Source organism: Musca autumnalis, unplaced genomic scaffold (genome assembly GCF_047663935.1).
Source record: "Musca autumnalis isolate F117 unplaced genomic scaffold, ASM4766393v1 scaffold_5, whole genome shotgun sequence".
Taxonomy (NCBI): Eukaryota; Metazoa; Arthropoda; class Insecta; order Diptera; family Muscidae; genus Musca; species Musca autumnalis.
Window position 1 is genome coordinate 113826881 of NW_027412088.1, and position 19883 is coordinate 113846763.

The 19883-nt window shown below is 34.3% G+C and overlaps 1 protein-coding gene across 6 annotated transcripts in view; it reads left to right on the top strand.

Moving 5' to 3' along the window:
• The first annotated feature begins 12074 nt into the window (after positions 1–12074).
• Positions 12075–19883, top strand: part of Fs (Follistatin) — a 178480-nt gene continuing 170671 nt past the window's right edge. For 3 of the 6 annotated variants that reach the window (XR_012413522.1, XR_012413523.1, XM_073992961.1), the window contains exons 1-2: positions 12303–12394; positions 12479–13255. The gene's annotated coding sequence lies outside the window, so the exon portion shown is untranslated. Of the gene's footprint in view, positions 12182–12302; positions 12395–12478; positions 13256–19883 lie in introns of those variants that run through there. The other 3 variants (XM_073992958.1, XM_073992962.1, XM_073992960.1) reach the window with 3 other exon arrangements.

Genomic DNA, 19883 nt, shown 5'->3' on the forward strand with positions numbered 1-19883 from the left:
CAACACAAAAAATTAAAAAAAAAACACATAAATCAAATTGTAAATGATATTAATAGTAATTATTCTTTATTGAATATAAAATTTTAAACATTTCACTTCATTATACAAACATAATTTCTTTGATTAAAGAATTAATTGTAATTTTGTGAAGATGTTACAAATACGTCTGTCGCTTAATATAAAAGTAGACTAATATTTAAGAGAATTGATTTATTATTATTGGCCGATTTCTAGATAGTTTGCTAGTTTGTCCCAGTCTTCTTCTTGCCCATCAAGTATTCTTCCAGTGTTGGCTTCTGGAAGATTGTCAGCCGGAACTCTCTGAATATGGGGCAGGTACCAAGATAGTGTTGAAGAGTTTCTATTTCATGCCTATTGCACATCTGTTTGAAGCATCTATTTTGAAGCTATTATATTCTTATGGAATCATTCCACTTCGTGCTTTGAATATCCGCCAGATTTTTTAACAGGAATACTTTTCATTCAAATATAGATGTGCTCTGTTTGGGTTTAGATATTTACATATATATCCACAGACTTTGGCTGTCTTCCTTCCTGCGCAGTCGTTCTTCGTAGATGTGCATTTTCATATGATTTATCAAGTCATTGCTGAAGACGTTCCAATTATTCGTAGATATCGTTGCCGGTGTAAATTGAAGATTGAAATTTTTGGACAGTGTACTCAATTCTTTTGCACAGAAATTAATATTTTGCATTATTAACATTGACAGTTGTTTAGGTAATCTGTTACCACTGTAGCTAAACAAAATTCTTCCCAAATATTGTAAATATAATACAAGTGTATATACATATTTGTGTGTGTTCTACTCCAGTTTCCAACATCAAAATGTGATTAGGCGTAAAACTTGGAACACGCAAAATCCGCTTTAGGAAATATCTTTGTACGGTATTAGTTTCTTCATAATATGAGAAACCCCACACCTGGGCTGCATACGTCTGTATCGATCTACAGACAGCTAAATAATATTTTCATTTCGAGTTCATATTTATGTCTGATCTCTAAATGAACTGCTGCCACGTTCCATTGATAGTATTTTTTGCCTCATTATTACAGTTTTGTAGATGTTTATAAAATTTAATTTTTAGGAGTAAATATAACCCCTAGGTATTTAAATTGATTTGAAATTGGATAGGTGCTGTCTATTCCATATTGCTGATTGTGTGTTACTATCAGGGTTTCGGAGTCGAGTTATTTTTGGCTCGACTCCGACTCCAGACCGGATTTTTTCACGACTCCGGCTCCGACTCCGAGGGTAAATTATACTACTAAAATGGATAAAAATCTGCACAAATGTTAAACTTTTCCCTATAATTGGCCCATATAGGCTAATTTCTTGGACTGTCCTAACATATTCTTTAGAAAGGGCATTAGTACTGAACTACGGAACATAAATATGAAGTAACATTAATATCTATATAATTTCTACTGAACCTTTTTTGTCGTATTTTTTCATCGCACTTGTAAATTTTGAAGGGGCAATACAAATCATAAAAACTACATGCGGTAAAAATTATAAGCAATTCATGAAAACGTTTTTAAATGGATGTAAGCCAACATTTTAGAAGGCTTCAAGAGTCTTAAAATGCAATTTTTTTAATTTTATCCAAGAAAACTACGAAACATTTTTATACCCTCCACCATAGTATGGAGGGTATATTATGTTTGTCATTCCGTTTGTAACACATCGAACTAATCATTTGCGACCCTATAAAGTATATATATTCTTGATCAGGATAAAAGACGATAAGACGATCTAGCCATGTCCGTCCGTCCGTCCGTCTGCAATAATTGAGATAGAGTGCTGAAATTTTGCACCCGAGGGTCTTTTTTCCATAGGCAGGTCAAGTTCAAAGATGGGCTATATCGGTCCACTCTTTGGTATAGCCCCCATATAACGGTACCTCCGGATTTGAGGTATTTTGACGTTCTTCGCCACATATGCAGACCGAATTTGCTATAATTTGGCACTTAGGGTTCCTAGTGATCAACAAACTTATATCCCAAAGGATATGGGCATAGGTCCATGTTTTGGTATAGTCCCCATATAACGGTACCTCCCGATTTTCGGTATTTTGAGAATTTTAGCCACCATTTTTAACCGAACTATCTGCAATTTGACATTTGAGGTTCTCAGTGGTTATGAAACATCTCCACGAAACATCGTCAACATAGGTCCATGTTTTGGTATAGCCCCCATATATCGGTACCTGCCGATTTTCGGTATTTTGAGAATTTTAGCTACAATTTTTAACCGAACTAGCTGTAATTTGCCATTTGAGGTTCTCAGTGGTCATAAAACATCTCCACTAAACATCGCACAGTGGAAAAAAATACCGTTCTAGCGCGACAAAAGTCAAAAAAATCACATACGCCAATTTAAAAATGATTGTTGCAGTATTAATCTAAGGTGTCCACAGAATGCAACGGCATTTAAAATAATTTGTTTTGCATCAGTCTAAGCGGAATAACTGTCCGTTTTTGGTTGAAATTTTTTGAACTAGTTTTCATAATATATTTTAGTAGTAAATTTGTGATCGTCGCATGCACTCTTCCTACAAAGTAATTTTAAAGCTTTATTGATTTTAACATTTCGTGAAGCAGGTGATTTAAAAAATGTTGAATATAGGATGTTATTTATTGCAACTCGGATTTTACACTTAAAACATGTGACATCCGATTTTTTCCAAATTGAGCACTTTGTTAATGCTATTACTAAGGAGTGTCGCGGGATGGCGCGTAGATTTTTTATTTTATTTTTAGTACACATAGTTCTTAACTAATTTGTAACAATTTAGCTGCAACAAACTGCAACATTTTACTTTATTACTATTTTTATTAATATCATTTTTTATGTAAAAATGCTAAAATTGGAGCGGTACCATATTAATGCGTGTACCTGTGCCGAAAATTCTTCGTCGGAATATTTTATACCACCAACGAAGACTAAATGTCAACTTTCAGCTATATCGGTTGGATAATATGGCTAAACCTCCAAAATTACCGAAATCGGTGTTACCGGTCTATGGGGGCTATATGAAAACGTGGTCCTATACCGCAAATGTTTATAGGAGTGTATGCATAACCCTCACGGAGACTATATACAAAATTCTAGCCGTTTCGGTTGGATAATGTGGTACAAATCTTTAAAATACCGAAAATCGATAGGTACCATTCTACGGTAAAACAAGTAAGCAAAGGCTATAGTCGGACAGGGCCGACCATAGGATACCCTACACCACTACCCTGCGAGTTGGCTTTCAGCAAATCAAAGTTTCTTCTGGACAAATAAGCTAATTGTAAGAAATAAATTTTTGGAGTCTGCAACCTTATCACATTAAGATTAAATAACAATATAATAATTGTTCCACAAACATCACAGAAGGGACAGGGCGTGCACCACGATTCATATTACAGCAATAATATGGGGCCTACTGTTTATCGCCGAGTCCGAAAGGCATGTCTTAAAACACCACCTGTAGAGAAGTTGTACATGGTTGAAATACTCAGAAAATGTCGCCAACTTTACTGAGGGGTATTTTGCCATCGTTGGAAATTTGATGTTTGCTGGCCGGGAATCGAACGCCCGACTTTCAGCGTGCAAGGCGGGTGTGCAAATAATTGTACCATGGTGGCACCAATAAGTAATTTTAGAACGGACATTTAGTCTGGACCTAATTTTTTGCATATTTCGAATTGGCTGTATTAAGTATTCTTTCATCACAATTTTCGACCTGAAATTTATCGGTATAGGTCCAGGTCTTCATATAGCTGCCATAGAACCGTACCTCCCGATATCCGGTATTTTGAAGGTTGTGGCCTCAATATCAAACTGAAATGGATGATATTTTGTATTCAGTCTTCGTTGGAGATAAAAAAACTTTCCACCTGAAATTTGTGTTTATATGTCCACGTATTCATATAGCACCCATAACCAGAACCTACTGATTTTCTGTACTTTGAAGGTTATGGTCTCAATATCCCACCGAATTGGCTAAAATTTGGTATTAAGTCTTCATTGGGGGTATTAAACTTTGCATCTGAAATTTGTCGGTATAACCGTTCATATAGCTCCCATACAACGAAAGCTCCCCATTTTCGACATTTTGAAGATTGTGGCTCTGGTTACAGATTTCTCTATTTTATTGACTTGTCTGAAGTGAATTTCAAACAGAAAATTTTACACATAAACATTTTAGAAGATATTATTGAAATATATGTAGCATACGAAAATATGTGAAATACAGAAATTTTCCATATGCAAAAATAATATTTGCATATGCATAATTTATACATTTCGCAAATTTTTGATATATTTCTTTTGGAATTTAATTAGAAGCCAAAAATATCAAATTTTACAAAAATAGGTGTTGCATAAAATTCCGCTGTCATTGATATGAGAGAAGGCTCCCTTGTCCCTACTGGGATGTTTGTGGAACAGTTATATACTGTACATTTTAAGAAATGTTCTTAAATTTGAAAATTGGCTTTGTTTAGCAATTTCTGCTACATCTTTAAATTTTGAACAATTGGACAGGTAATATTATAGGGTTCCACGCAATTTGTAAGAACTGGGAATTTGTCTGTCATGATAGAGAAAATTTGTAGCATGAGAAGAAGATGTGGTTCTCTTCACAAAACTCATTATATGTTAGGTAGAGGGTCCCTTACCAAGCACACATATTATTACAATTTTCATCAGAGGAAAGATCGGTAGTTAATTTTTCATATATAGGCGACTTTGCCGGTATATGGCCTCCAGGGATTCAAATATGGACCAAAAATAAAATGTTTTTATTTAGCATACAAAAGTAATGGTCCATTGCACCCGCCAAATAATATCAGATCATCATCAAAAATTTTAGGCATCTTCTTCGACGTAAACCCCTACCTCGTGCAAAATTTCGTGACTATTGATCTATAATTGCGACCTCTATTATGCTTTTAATTACATTACAAGCAAAATACTGGATATATTAGGCTGTAACTCAGTTATCTGCCCACATAAATCAACATAATTGGCATTAATTGAAAGGGCAAGAGTTGCCCTTCCAAATATTATTTATGTGGGCGGAATGTGTGGTCCAGGAATAAAAATATTACCGGTATATTAAAAATTTTCACAATTTTCACACAAAAGTTGTGGTCCATTTAACCCTCTAAACATCATCCGATCACCATCTCAAATTGCAAGCTTCTTCTTTGTCATATAATCTTACATTATTTAAAATTTCGAGGCGATCGGACTATAATTGCGACATACAGAGCCGCTACAAAATCGGATAAAAATTTTGTTGTTGGTCCATTTCACCCGCTTAATATTTCTCGATCATCACCAATAAGAATAGGGATCTATTCTGATCTGAACCCGACCTCCATACAAAATTTCGTGACGATCGGTCCATAATTGCGGCCTGGAGCGTGTTTACAATTTATAATGGACAGACGGACGGACGGACGGACGGACGGACAGACACACATCTCAAAATCGCTTTATCTCGTCGAGATATGAAGATTGGTATACCACATTGGGGGTCTCCGACGAATATTTCCCGGTGTTACATGAATTTTTACCAAAACAAACTTATAATACCCTTTTCCACATTGTGGTATAGGGTATAAATACAAATTTACCAAATATATTAATAAATGCAGTAAAATTGTCAATCTATAGCTGTTCATATCGAATTTTTGGCCAAATATACAATAAAACATAGATTTTTACTTTTGGCGTGCTAAATCGGTACTTTTTTCCACTGTGCATCGTCAACATAGATCCATGTTTTGGTATAGCCCCCATATAACGGTACCTCCCGATTTTCGGTATTTTGAGAATTTTAGCTACAGTTTTTAACCGAAATAGCTGTAATTTGACATTTGAAGTTCTCAGTGGTCATAAAACATCTCCAACGAAACATCGTCAGCATATGTCCATGGTTTGGTATAGCCCCCATATAACGGTATCTCCCGATTTTAGGTATTTTGAGAATTTTAGCTGAAATTTTTAACCGAACTAGCTGTAATGATCGATATTTTGAGAATTTTAGCTACAATTTTGTCTATTCAAAAATAATTGCCAATATACTATGTCCATGTTTTGGTATATCCACCCATATAACTGTACCTCCCGATTTTCGGGAATTTTCAGTGGTCACGAAATTTCTTCACTAAAATTCGTCAACATGGGTCCATTTTGGAGGGTCTACATTGTTTTGATGAAACTACCCTCAATTTGACTCTTGAGGTTCACTGCAGTTATAAAACTTTTCCGCCAAAAATTTAAAGATAGGCTGACTCTTTGATATAGCCCCGTAGGTGGTACCTTTCACCTAGCTGAACACATTTTTTTAGATTAGATTAGATAACACTTTGCAACAAAATGGAGGTGAAAGTCTGGGGCACGGAAAATTCCTCTTGGGGAAGAAAGGCCTTGGTAAGTACATTATAAACCCCGAAGGACAGATCCGCCGTGAGTCGAACTTCCGCGTTATGGCATCTGTCCTTCGGGGTGTTTAATATACACACACCAAGGGCTTTCATCTCCAAAAGGAATTATCTCTGCCCCAACATTGGTGTTCACAGTGTAATTTAAGCAATAGTGGGAGGCAGTAGGAGTCTATCCATTGTCGAAAAGTTGTTACACCTATAATTGTGAAAAGATCCTAATTATTCCATTTTAATTAAGACTATTTTATGGTGGAGGGTATAAAAAGTTCGGCCCGGCCTTTTTACTTGTTTTTTATTTTCTTTAACTGAAAGAACATAACAAAATCTGCTTTTGAATTTTAATTAAAATAATACCACGAAGTTTTTTGGAAAATGGCAGTATACAAAAACCCTCTTTTTATAAAAGCGTTTTGCGGTGCCAACTAGAAAACTAAACCGATTGCCATATATTTTCGTGGGTTTACAAGAACATCAAAATTTCGTCCTTCATCGATCTATTTCGTACAAAATATTGCCCGGAGTCGGAGTCGAGTTATTTTTTTCTCCAGCAAAATTGCACGACTCCGACTCCGAAACCCTGGTTACTATAAATGTTTTGTATCAATGTCACAACTTTATATGATAAGCCGATTTGGAATAATTTATATATAAGCGCCTGTCTTGAGATGTTATCTAATGAAGTCTATGAAAAACGGCATTTTAAAAGTTTTAATTCTCGCGTTGTTGCATCTATTACTGGACCATTTGTGCTTAGGTTGAAAAGCCTTGTATTTACAATATTGTATTTATATTATATTCCAAAATAACTTTGGTAGGAGCAGCATGCTTTTCGAATCATAAGAATCATATTTAAAATAAAATTTTACCAAGATTGAAAAATGGTCTGACCATATCTTGTTCTCAACTTTAAATTCGTCTATGATTCCTAAAGTTTTCTTTGAAGCTGCGCATATGTCGTTTACCGACTCGCCTAATGTTGATAGATATGTTATATTTCCATCCTGGTCTCCTCTCGTTATTCCATTTAGTATTGGCATGTTGTAATCTTCACACATTTGGATAAACTGTATTCCCTATTTATTTTTGTATTCCTTTTTGCTTTTTGTATTCCGATTTTCTCTCATCATATCCAGAACGAAAGGATTCTATATAAACATCGCCAATATCCTGATTCCATCCTCCTATTCTCACATTAAGATCGCCTATTATTATAGTGTTTGGTATATCGGATATTTGTAGGCATTCCTTAAGTATTTTGAAGTCGTTTTCCCAGGTAGCTGGCCTTAGATATAGAGGTATTATGGAGAACTCACTATCATTGGTATTAATTTTTATATATACTTTTCCCTCTGAGTCCATAACCTCACAGTCAACATTTAAATCTTTTAAAATTTTGTTTGTTCCAATCAATCTGCCGCCAATAGCTCAACCATACCAATGGTTTCGGATTGCTGGATCGAAAAACAATTCAAAACCGCTGAAATAACTTCGTGCTCTCTCAGTTTTTTTCCGGAAAATGAAATAAAATTGTTAAAAAAGTGATTAACTTAAAGTGTTTATATTATGGAAAATCTTAACATTATCATCATCAGAAAATTGTAATGTATTTTAGAAAAATGGGTAATGGACGGAATGTCATTAAGATATAGCACAATATGAAGCGGTCATTAGTGTATACAACAGACGAGACAATAATATCTCTGGATAAGGAATAATTTAACAACGACTCATAAAATATTATGTTTGTAATTCAGAAGTTTCTATAATACGGTATCGAGATTATAGACTTTATAACCACGGACGGTATAACCATCTCAATTCGTATTCGTATAACCCATAGCCTATTTATAGACTGGGGCCTCATAATACAATGCATCTATATGATAGCCAGGCTAAACACATTCACTCCCGATCCTTTACGAACGCAACTAGTCCAGGTTTTGGAGGAGTCTTGAGTTATGATTAGAGTGTGATACACAAAAATTATGCAGAGGCCTTGATGATGTACAGTTCATGGAAAACAAAAATACCTTTTGGTTTGTGTGATTTCTTATATTTTCAACTTCAAAGGGGCATAACTTCTTTTTTCATGTTTCACTCGGTCTGTAAGCTATTTAGAAGCGCCAATCAATATAATTATATAATAATTTATCACTACAAAAAGTTAAGTTAAGCAATTTTGTGTTTTTACTTTATATGTAGTTTTGTATCAACAATGGAACCCCAGTGCATATGAATGTTATTAATTAGAAAAATAATAATCATACGCATGGGGTTCCAACGTCAAAAATACAAAATATTAATAAAAACCAAAAAGTAAAAAAATAATGTATAAATTACTTATTTTTTTAACCGATTTTATTGTTTTTATAAAATATGTCGAAGTTTAGCTTTTTGTCAAGGAGGGGCTTTCAATAGCATCGACAATGCTTTATCTTTAGAAAATAGATAGAGACGAAAACTAAGGGCCTAAATGAAATAAATAAATGAAATGATATGCTTTTGCATGTGGTCGGAATAGAGTACAAGTATTTTTATGTTCAACCCAAAAAATATGCACATAGGTTGGCCATGAAAAGTCGAGTATTGGGTAAACGTTATTCTAATGCTGTTACCTTAAACAAAACGAAATAATTTACTTATGACTCATTCAAAATAGACATGCAAAGGGGAATTAGCAGAAATTCCCAATAAGCTGAATATTTCAAAAAGGGCAAAACTTAGCAAAAGCCGACTAAAGTAGTCGATATACAAATTACATACAAGAATGGCATTTTTAAAAGGAGCTATCTTTCTTCAAATATAGCGATCTTATTGCCAAATTGTAACGTGGTTTCCTCGTCGGCTGGGGTAAGTCCAGTCGCGCTCAGATTCCCCATAAGGACCCACTAAACCTTACGAATTAACAGACTAATTTTACTTCCTTCTTGGGGTTAAATTAGATGTTTCTTGATTCAAATACTATTATATTATATTTTAATGGAATGCGCTGGTGATAGACTGATGATAATCGGGAAAAACGGACTTCATCAGGAAACGGCGATCATCTATAAGAGTTGTTGATTAACGGTAGCGACGAGGCTGGTTAATTCCAGGATTTAGCGATGATCAGGAACGTGTTGATTTCGGGTGTTCGACTGATGACGATCGAGTACGACGGTTGCAATAAGTAGCTTACGCTACTATACTTACTTCTATGATCTAATACAAACTGCTACACGGAGGAGAAAAAGGCCTCTTTAACAAATGTTTGCAACAGCCCCTAACATAACATATGTTTGGGTGCAAACAAATATAAGTTTAGGTCAAGGCTGCCCAAAGGGCGCACTTCCCCTGTCGGTGTGTGTCAATTTGCTCACTCACACAATTGAAAAAGAGAGCTTTTGTTTTTGAAATGAAAATTTTCAACGAAAATTTCAAACGTAAATAATAATGTAATGGGCTCTGAGTTAGAATAAATAAAACTTACTCGAAGATTTCTTCATTATTTTTTTGATTTTCCGCGAAAATAAAAATAAATTCAGCAAATATTTTATCACCTACAGATAGATATCAAATGCTGTTAACGATTTATATTTACATTTTCTTATTACAAAACAAAGAGAATTCTTAAATATTTTTTCTTTTTGGGAGAATAAAACCCCCACAACTTTTGAGCGCAGCATCTAATTTTGTGAACGCGAACAGATTTGAAACCACGATTTTTTCTTAATTCATGTACCAAAAATCGCGGATGTGCTCGCAATTTTTTTTAATATTTTTTCAATGGAACTCTAAAGGAAACTTGAAATTTACCATATATGTATATGCAATTCATTTTGATAAATGTCAATTATAAAATGTATTGTGCATTTAATTTACTAAAAATCACTATTTCTTTAAGAAAACACAAAACACTGATTTATTCACTCACTTTACCGTCTTTACTCAACGATTGTCTTGAGGAAACTGAAGAAAATTTTTTCTCTGCCTTCCTCACAAAAAGAACAAAAATAGCTGTGAGTTACAGAAAAAAATGTCTGCTTGTGGAAAAATAAATCACAACAACAACAAAGAACGAAACACAACCGTTTGGCCACATACCGCATACACACCACCAAAGCAAAAACAAACTATGTGGGACAGTAAACAAAAGTCCGTGTAGCAATGTATCAATACAACCGTAACAATGGCTAGTTCCTTCCAAACTTTGCCAATATACAAAATAAAAAATCACTTAAATTTTAAAAACGGACATAACTCCCATTGGGTGTAGGTAGGGTTGGACATAGCTCCCAAAAATTTTGGGTATTTCATGTATGTGTTTGGATGTCGACGTTCAATAAACATAATAAAGATAGATAGATAGATAGATAGATAGATAGATAGATAGATAGATAGATAGATAGATAGATATCAGCAAATATGTATATTTAATTGGCAAATTTTTGCTGGCGAATCATTAACTTTGAATGGTGTACGTTAAAGGATTAAAACCAAAAAAAAAATCGCTAATTTAATCTTCTTACAATTATCTACATAAGTTTGTAATTACAACGATGCACGTATGCGAAATACGAAACTGTGGCCTAATTGGCAATCATGTCATACAGACTGAACGGACAAAAATCATCCCAAGTCGTTCGAATAGAACTGAACTGAAAATGGGCCAATCTTTTATTAAGTAGCTGCTTAGACAGACTAAAAATCATTGTTGGTTGTTGCCTTGCGTTGGGGTTTGTTTTGCCTTTTCACCGTTGCTATTTTTTTTCTTTTAGTTTTTTGTCGTTTCTATTTTATTTATGTTTGTTTTTGTTGTTTTGTTTTGACGCTGTCTGTTTAACCAAATCATTGGCCATAATCTCCATACAATGTATTGTGAACTACGAAATCACATACACATTTACATAGGTAAATCGTTTGTTTACACTGTACACCTACCTATACGCACACACGCACACATAATGCCAAATGCCATTCTTTTGCACATTCACCTGGCTGGATGTTCGTTCTTACAAAGTAAAAGATGAATCAATGAACGAACGATTGACCAGTGTACACACTCACAAACTGGGCTACACTCTCTCCCCATACCAATTCAAACAGGATTGACACGTGCTGCAACGGCAACATGTTGCTAAAGCTTACAGCAACACGTTGGGGCCACACCAGCCATGATTCACTACCGGAAGTAAGTGAGTTTCCCGCCATAAACTCATCAAAACAACTGGATGATCGTCAAGTGGTACCAGAACGAAAAAAAAACACACCACACATGCATAAGTAACAAAAACAACAACTTTGTTGTTAATGTTGCCAACATCATGTTGCTGCTAAGCTGAGTATCCAACTGTTGCTCATGCGACACTGCACACGTTGTATGCAATTTATACATGTGCACACACACCCACAGTGTATTGGCGGTCGGTCGGCCGATACACTTAGTCAAAACAACAACTTACTATGACAACCAATAGCCTTCTCACTCCCAGTACCCAGCTAACAATTTTACCAGCCTGCCTTTAGCTTCAACCGGCACTCTAGCAACATATGTATGTACATGTGACCATAAACGTCAAGCTCAGTGATACTGTGTGTGCTGGCCATAGTCGTAGCCGGCTGGCTGGTTGGTTGGTTGGTAGAATGACTCTGGCTGATGTTGATGTTGCTTCTTGGTACTCCCAGCCGAATGTGCTGAGCTGCGATGTGCTTTACTGTGCTGCACTGAGTGATTGTGTGAGTAGAGATAGATGGATACGTACGTACGACGTACGTACGAATGCATGGCTGGATGGATGGATGGAAATTTGCCTTTTTCTTACGTAAATAAGAATTTTGGTTTTTGAAAATTCAGTTTGTATTCGACTACCAAATGCAACGAACGGGTTTAGCGCTAGTGCACCAGACAATACGACAACGTAGCACCGAAGAAGAAGAACGCCTCTCGAAGTAAGCAAAAATGCATTCACATTAGCTGTGTCTTTTTACGTGATAATTTGTAATAATTATTACTAATGTTGCAAATTTTGACAGTTGTATAATGGAAAAGTTGCTGAAAAAAATGTTTCAGCAACATTTAGTAAGTAAAAAGACACCCCTATTGTCTGTCAGTGTCAGTTGTGTTGCTGCGGTCTACAACACCGTAGCCATCGTCGTCTGCAACGCTACAGTGAATTGTGAAAACACAAAATAAAATTCAATTCGATTGCAAAAATAATAATAATAACAAACAACAACAAGAAACCACAAATTTTCAGTGAAAGCAATAAAAGATCAACATCAACAAATCTCGTCTTTAGAATAATATTCAGAGATGTGAAGTGGCAAAAAGTGCATTCAAAGAAAAAGTCTAACAAGCATTCGTATCGAATATTGGGTGAATGAATTGGATTTGGATTTGTTTCCCTTTCGTTGCAGCAGCAAGTAAGCGAAAGCAAAAAAATAAAAACAAACGACAAATTAAGTGACCAAATGCAATAATTCTTCGCGTTCGCGTCATTTTCTTTTCCTCTTCCCAATCACTTTTGGCAAAGCATAATATTTTTTTCAAATCAAACGAAGAAAAGAAGTGAAAATAAATTAAGTATTTTGAAAAAATCGTGGGTGTTGTTATTTGTGTGTGTTGTTGCCGCCAGTATATCGCATGGTTTTGTTTGTGACGGCGGCGGCGGCATTTAGTTTTTGTGAACGTATTCAGAAATTCAAAACCAAGAACTAAACAAACAAACTGCCCATTCAGACCAAAACAAAAACGATACTGTATTCGCATTAACTGTTATCCTAAACCAGAGTGACCAAACGGTAAATAAGGTATGTTTGTTATTTCCTTTAAATCAAAATCCGAATTATTGAACTGACAAGAAAATTGAAAATAAAATTAATGTCATCAGGTGCGATATATGACACTTGGAAAAGGACACCTGTTTAAAGTCATGAAAACCAAATGAAAATATTTATTCAAGATAAAATTATTATGTTTAAGTTCAAATGGAGAAAAGTTTTCTGTGTTGTGGCTTTAGATTTCAGACAACAAAGTGCCAAATGAAGCCATCCCACGAGTTCCTAACTGGCGCACTAAACGCCAATGTTTGGTAGCAATTATTTTCAAACAATTAAAAACAATTGATTCTAATACAAACTCAGGTCGGTTCTAATACAAAACCCAAGGTCGATTAAAACATTTCTGGAAATTTGAAGAAAATTATTGAATACAAAGTTTAAATCCATATTGTTTTGTAATTTTAAGAGCTGACGTGATCCGTGTCGTTGGTTCGTCGTTTAGTTTAGTGTTTAATATAAACTTTTATGAAATTTAATACATTAAATTTAAAAAAATTGTTAAAATATTGATCGTTCTCCTCTTTGAAAAAACGTTCACTGTGATATTCAGGATTGTGTGAATCGAAAAACTTCACGAAAAAGTTTTTTTGATGAATGACCCTCAGATATTTATCTGCCTGCAATATGTTGTACCAAAACTATGTACGAGAGTTAATGTATAATTTTTTCCGAGGGGAATTATTTTATAGATTGGAATAAGAACCAATTTGAATTGCATTGTGTTATATGTTTCGGTCTGATATTTCGCTCCATATTGCTGATTATAGCCTCAGCCCTATGTATTTTAAAATGGGTTGTAGTAAAATAGATTTACTGTCGGGAAATGCAAATGTATACAGCACTGCACTATGTTTCCGAGTCCAAATTTTCTTGCTAAAATTATGTCAACGTGGTTTATGTATTGAAACTGATTATTCATAATAAATGTCGCAAAATTTCAATTCTAAAGTTTTTTTTACTCAAAATTTCCAACCAATCTAAACAAGGACCCACGTTAATCACTTTCGGTATGAAGGGTTCTTACCCTCCAAGAAGTCGAAATGTCATCTTACAGCAGAATCGGTTATAAATAGACATCGGATTTTTGCATGTTTTTCATTTCATATCCGATTGGACTCAAATTTTGGATCTAGGCGTTTTAAGGGTCAATTTTTCGATATTTGGTGCCGCGTAAACTGTTTACTTAGATTCGATTTTAGATGCATTTAAGATTCAGATTGAGCACAATTGGAATAAGTTAACAAGTGCTACTGGGGCCTCGAAGTTATGAAAATCTCGTCTCTCTCGGCGACCCATATCTGTGGAACGTTAAAGCTATTTGCCCGTATTATGCATTAAATTAAAGGCCATTCTGTTCATTTTATGTTCAAAAAAAAGGCGTAAGTATTATGAATTCGAGATAGAAAGCCAGTGTTCCGCTTAACGTGATTACATACGCCTTAGGGCGAAAATGGAGCCTATCTGGGTACAGCCGACTACTTGGAAAACGCATTGTTTTAGTTGTTCGTCCTTTGTAATTAATTGGTTGTAATCTGTGGTGAGCTCGACTCGGAGTTAATGTGACCTTTTTAGGAAGTTTGAACAGTTGTTCTTATGTAAGTTTGGGTCGAATATTTCCGGAGAAGTTTCCATCTTCGCTTTGTTAAGATTTTTGTCGCCATTTGACTCTTTACGGTGTTTTGTCGGATCAAACAATGTCAAGCCAACAAGTTCAGGACTAAGATACCACAGGTGATTTATCATTATGTTATTTCCTTTTTCTGATACTTGTTTGTCTATGTTTTCGTATTTCAATAGATTTTTAATGAGTTCATGAGTTCAATGAGAATCTGAAGAATCATCTGTCCCGAAAATATTTAAGCGCTGCTTCAACAAGAACTCCTAACCATGAAATTGTCATTACTGCTGGTCCTATAGGAATGTTAGTCGTATCATTTTATCTACAGTGGAAGCTCTCGGAGAGGACCCCAACAAATATAAGATCTTTAGAAGCTTTATCCGTTTATTCCGGAGAATAAACAGTGAAAAATACTCGCAACAACTTCAAGGAAGGGTTAAGATACCCCAAAACAAGGCTATTTGCGTGCACTGGCATGGAAAACTATTAACAGGTATTCCCAAAACAGAGCAGAAAGAACGGATTGCTGTTCTGGTATCATCTGGTATGACGGTAAAGAACAACTCCTGGGCGTTCCTGAAACTGACAGTAGCTCAGGGGAGAAACAAGATCTAGCAGTGTACGAATGCCTAGAATAATGGGGTCTTACCAGCTTGAGCAGATGTTAGGTCGAGAGCTTCTGTACCTGCGTACAAACTTACAAGGAAGGTAAAGGCAATTACAAGGAGGGGTAAAGGATGGTAAACAACTTGAAAGTTGTGAACGACATAGCAAAGCAAGTTCATCACCAAGTAGTCATCTTTACCCAGATGGCTCCAAAATCACATTATGTCAGTCCCTTAAATAAATTTAAATATGAACAAAATGTAAACGACATTTGATAATATAGGAAGAAATAAAAAATAATTTAAAAAAATTAATTTACAATGTTTTATTTATAAATGCACTTAAAACTAGAAAGTAATTTTTAATGATGGATTCTCTCAAATAAAAGGCTTGCCGTTTAATATTGCCAAAATTTTTAATTCAAATGGAAGCGTTTTTTGAGAGATTTCATCATTAAAAATTATTTTCTAGTTTTAAATGAATTTATAAATAAAACACTATTTTTAACTTATCAGCATTTAATTTTTTTGACCACTGAGAACCTCATAACAAGATTATAGCCAACTTAGGCCGAAAATGTATATAAAAACTGTAAAATACCTGAAATCGTGTTGTACCGGTATGTAGGGGCTATACCAAAACCTTGACCTGAGTCCAACATTTTTGGCGAGGAATTTTCTGTACCATTGGGAACCCCAAATGCCAAGTTATAGCCAATTCGGCCTAAAAATTAAAACAGAATCCTTAAAATACTTTAAATCGGGTGGTACCGATATATGGGTGCTCTAAGAAAAAATGGACCCATATTGGTTTTGGTTCTATATTTATGTATTGTCATCCAAGTCTGAAAAGTGTGCAAAGTTTTAGTTCGATTGGTCAACTACAACTGTGTGGAAAATAAGTTACTTGATTTGAACTAAACAGACACCAAAGCAAGTTAAATAAAACACTGTAAAACGCGTTTTTTTACAATAGACTCCCTAAGGCGTTTTCAGGACATTGTCTTCATTATCTTGAATTCAGTTTGCTTACGTATTTTGTTGTTCGGCAAGAAATATTAAGAATAGTGTGGCATTTAATTTACTGCATAACACGGGCAAATAGCTTTAACCGTTTCATAGATATGGATCGCTAAAGTCGTCAAATAGCCAAAAAATCGAGATTTTCATAATTACGAGGCCCCAGTAGCATGTGTTAACAAATTCCAATTGTGCTCAAACTTTAACAATCTTAAATTCGAACCAAACTAAACACTTTAGGGATGTGCCGCATAAAAAAATCCGACATCGATGTTTTCCCTTTGAGTTAAAACCAGACTAATTCAACAAATTAAGACAAATAAAATATTGAATTTTACATAAAATATTTGACAATTTAACAAATTTTATATTTTTAATAGGTTAATAATAAAAAAATGGTATTACAATATACATATAACCATATTTGTATGTCCACACTGTGGTAAGGGGTCTCAATAGCATAATAATCTGCTAAAACGCGACATTAATCGACCAACAATCTTAATTTAGGATACTTTTCCAACTTTAATTGTCAATTTTACGACTTTTATGACGATTTTTCGGCCAAAACCTGTTTGCATATTTTGCATACTTTGTGCATATGCAAAATATGCAAAAAAAATACTGGGTCATTGAATTTTAGATTCGTTTCAATCAGAATCTTCGTTTCTTTATTATAAAAAATATGCAAATATGCAAAATCCGATGTCTAGTTATAAATAATAGCTAAACTGATCAAAATATAAAACATCGGGCGTTTTTTCCGTTAAGGGAACATTATTGACAATAACAATTTTAAGGAAAACGGGTTGAAAACGTGTACATTTAACACATATTTTCAATTGGACACAACATACGCTCATAACATTTATTTATGCTCATAACATTTAACATTTTAATCATTAACTTTTGGCTTTACCAATTTTTTTGCTCCAAATCTAGGATAGCTTTAATATATTTTTCCAAGAAAACTACCAAACTTTTTACCTCCGAAAAAGCACATCTTAAGTGGGTATAGTCATTTATAGAGCGAATCTATAAAACTTTTTAGAAGAATTTTTTTCCTCTGTATATATGGTAATATTCAAAAAAGTTTTACAATCGTTGAAGTTGAGGTTCACCATTTAATAAGTCGCGAACTGTTAATATAGTTTATAAAATATGAATATATTTATATTAATTGAAGTGTTTTAGCCACGATCTCATAATATGGACCATAACAAATAATTTTCGTGGAAGCTGCGTTGGTGGTAATATTAAAAAATGGGTAAAAATGTGTTGAAGTTTACAAGTTTTTTTGTGTTCTTTCTTGATTTCTGGTCAAACCACGGAAAATTCAGACATAAGCTCAAAAAAAGAATTGAAGAATACCCCTTGGGCAACATGGTTCTAATGTATGACTTTCGATATATACACTGCATCCCCCTAAAATCGATGCTGACATTTTGAAGTTTTGAAAACTGGGGTTTTTCGAATTTTTCTTATAAATAGTGGGTGCAACTAGATAATAATCCAAACTAGTTTATAGGATTGTAGAACTCGCGATTCCACGTCGTTCGATGTATATCTCATAAGTGTGCTCCGTACAGCTTCCTAGTAATAGGAGTCCAAAGGCGAAAATTTGGTGAGTAAATTTTCTGAAAAAACCTATTTTTTGGCTTTAAAATTTACAACTGTCGTACAGGTACCTCCGAACCCCGCGTGATTTTAGTTTTTTTACTTGCCGGATCTAATGAGCTCTTCCGCGGTCGAATCCATCCACTAAAACGCCGGATATAGATACCTTGAAAGTAGGAAAATCTGCAAAAATATATTTTGACAATTCCGCGAATTGAACCGCGATTTTCTTTGATTATTTTTGCATAAATGTAATCCTTTATACGCGATTATAATATTTGCCAAAAAGGTGTGTCACAAATTACAAAGATTCAGGAGTAATATCCCTATTTATCCCAAAATAGAATGCGGTGGCACATCCGCAGTTCTTGACGAATCTGTCTAAAATAATTTATATTGACGTATTTTTAATAGGGGGCCATTGAAATCGGATGCACCTTATCATCATATGCATATCGCGTAATTTTTACCCACTTGAAGGTTTTTTGAATAGTAAGATGCAACTGATGGCACACTTTGGCCGCTGAATGAAACATGGGAAAATCCATGCATATTGATAGACATGGACTCCCTGTATCCGAAAAGCACATACACCTCAACCGATTTAAACCAATTCGCGAATTATTCGGTTTTTAACTTCAATGTTTTTCTTTGATTCTAATTTCAATATTACTCTCTACTTCTTATTTCTATTGCTTATCACAGAAAGCAAATATACTTTCACGATGACTAATTACTTTTCTCGTAGAAGTTTAAGCAAAATACTTCAGGATTTGGATCGAAATTTAGCGAAATAATAGAATAACTCCCAACATTTATTTTTCAAATTATCGTATTTAACCAAAAATATATTTATGAAATAATTTCCAACAATAAGTTTCCGTTCTTTGTTTTTGCTGTAATATGCAAGTTATAAACGCGATCTTTATAATTTTGGTCTCACATTTTTCTACGCGTTGTCTGGATTCTGTACCTATTTTTAAATTATTTTTTTAGAGATTTTTTGGACTCTGATTTAGAATAAATAAAATTTATTCCAAGATTTCTTTAAGATTTTTTGATTTTCCGCGAAAATAAAAATAAATTTAGCAACTATTTTAGCATCTACGGATAGATATCAAATGCTGCTAACGATTCATATATACATGTTCATATTACAACACAATAGGAATTTTTAAATATTTTTCTTTACAAGAGAGTAAAACCGCATATAACTTTTGAGTGCAGCATCCAATTTTGTGAACGCGAACAGATTTGAAACCACGATTTTTTTCGTAACCCATGTACCAAAAATGGCGGATGTGCTCGCCAAAAAAGTTTTTAATTTTTTTTCTATGTAATTGTAAAGGAAATTTGAAATTTACCATATATTAAATAAGAAAAATATTTTTTGTTACCATTTAGCCATAAATCCGTTAAAAAAAATTAAAAAAGTCTCTCGCTTAAGGACAAGATTTTATATGTATAAAATAAAATGCCATTTTAGGAAAAACGTGTTTGAAGCTTTTTTCAATACATGAAGAAAATATACATTTTTCTACCAACTTACATGGAGTCAATAATTCCTGGCCCATACAGGAGCTCCTCCGCCGACGATATGGCTTGTAAAATGGAAATTTGGTGTTGTCCTCGCAACGTTCTTCCTTCACGAGTGCATTTGGCCGCACGTCTCTCTGCCAGCGTAATTTGCCTTAATAAGGCCAAAATAAAATAATAATAATTTTGAAGCTTCATTGAA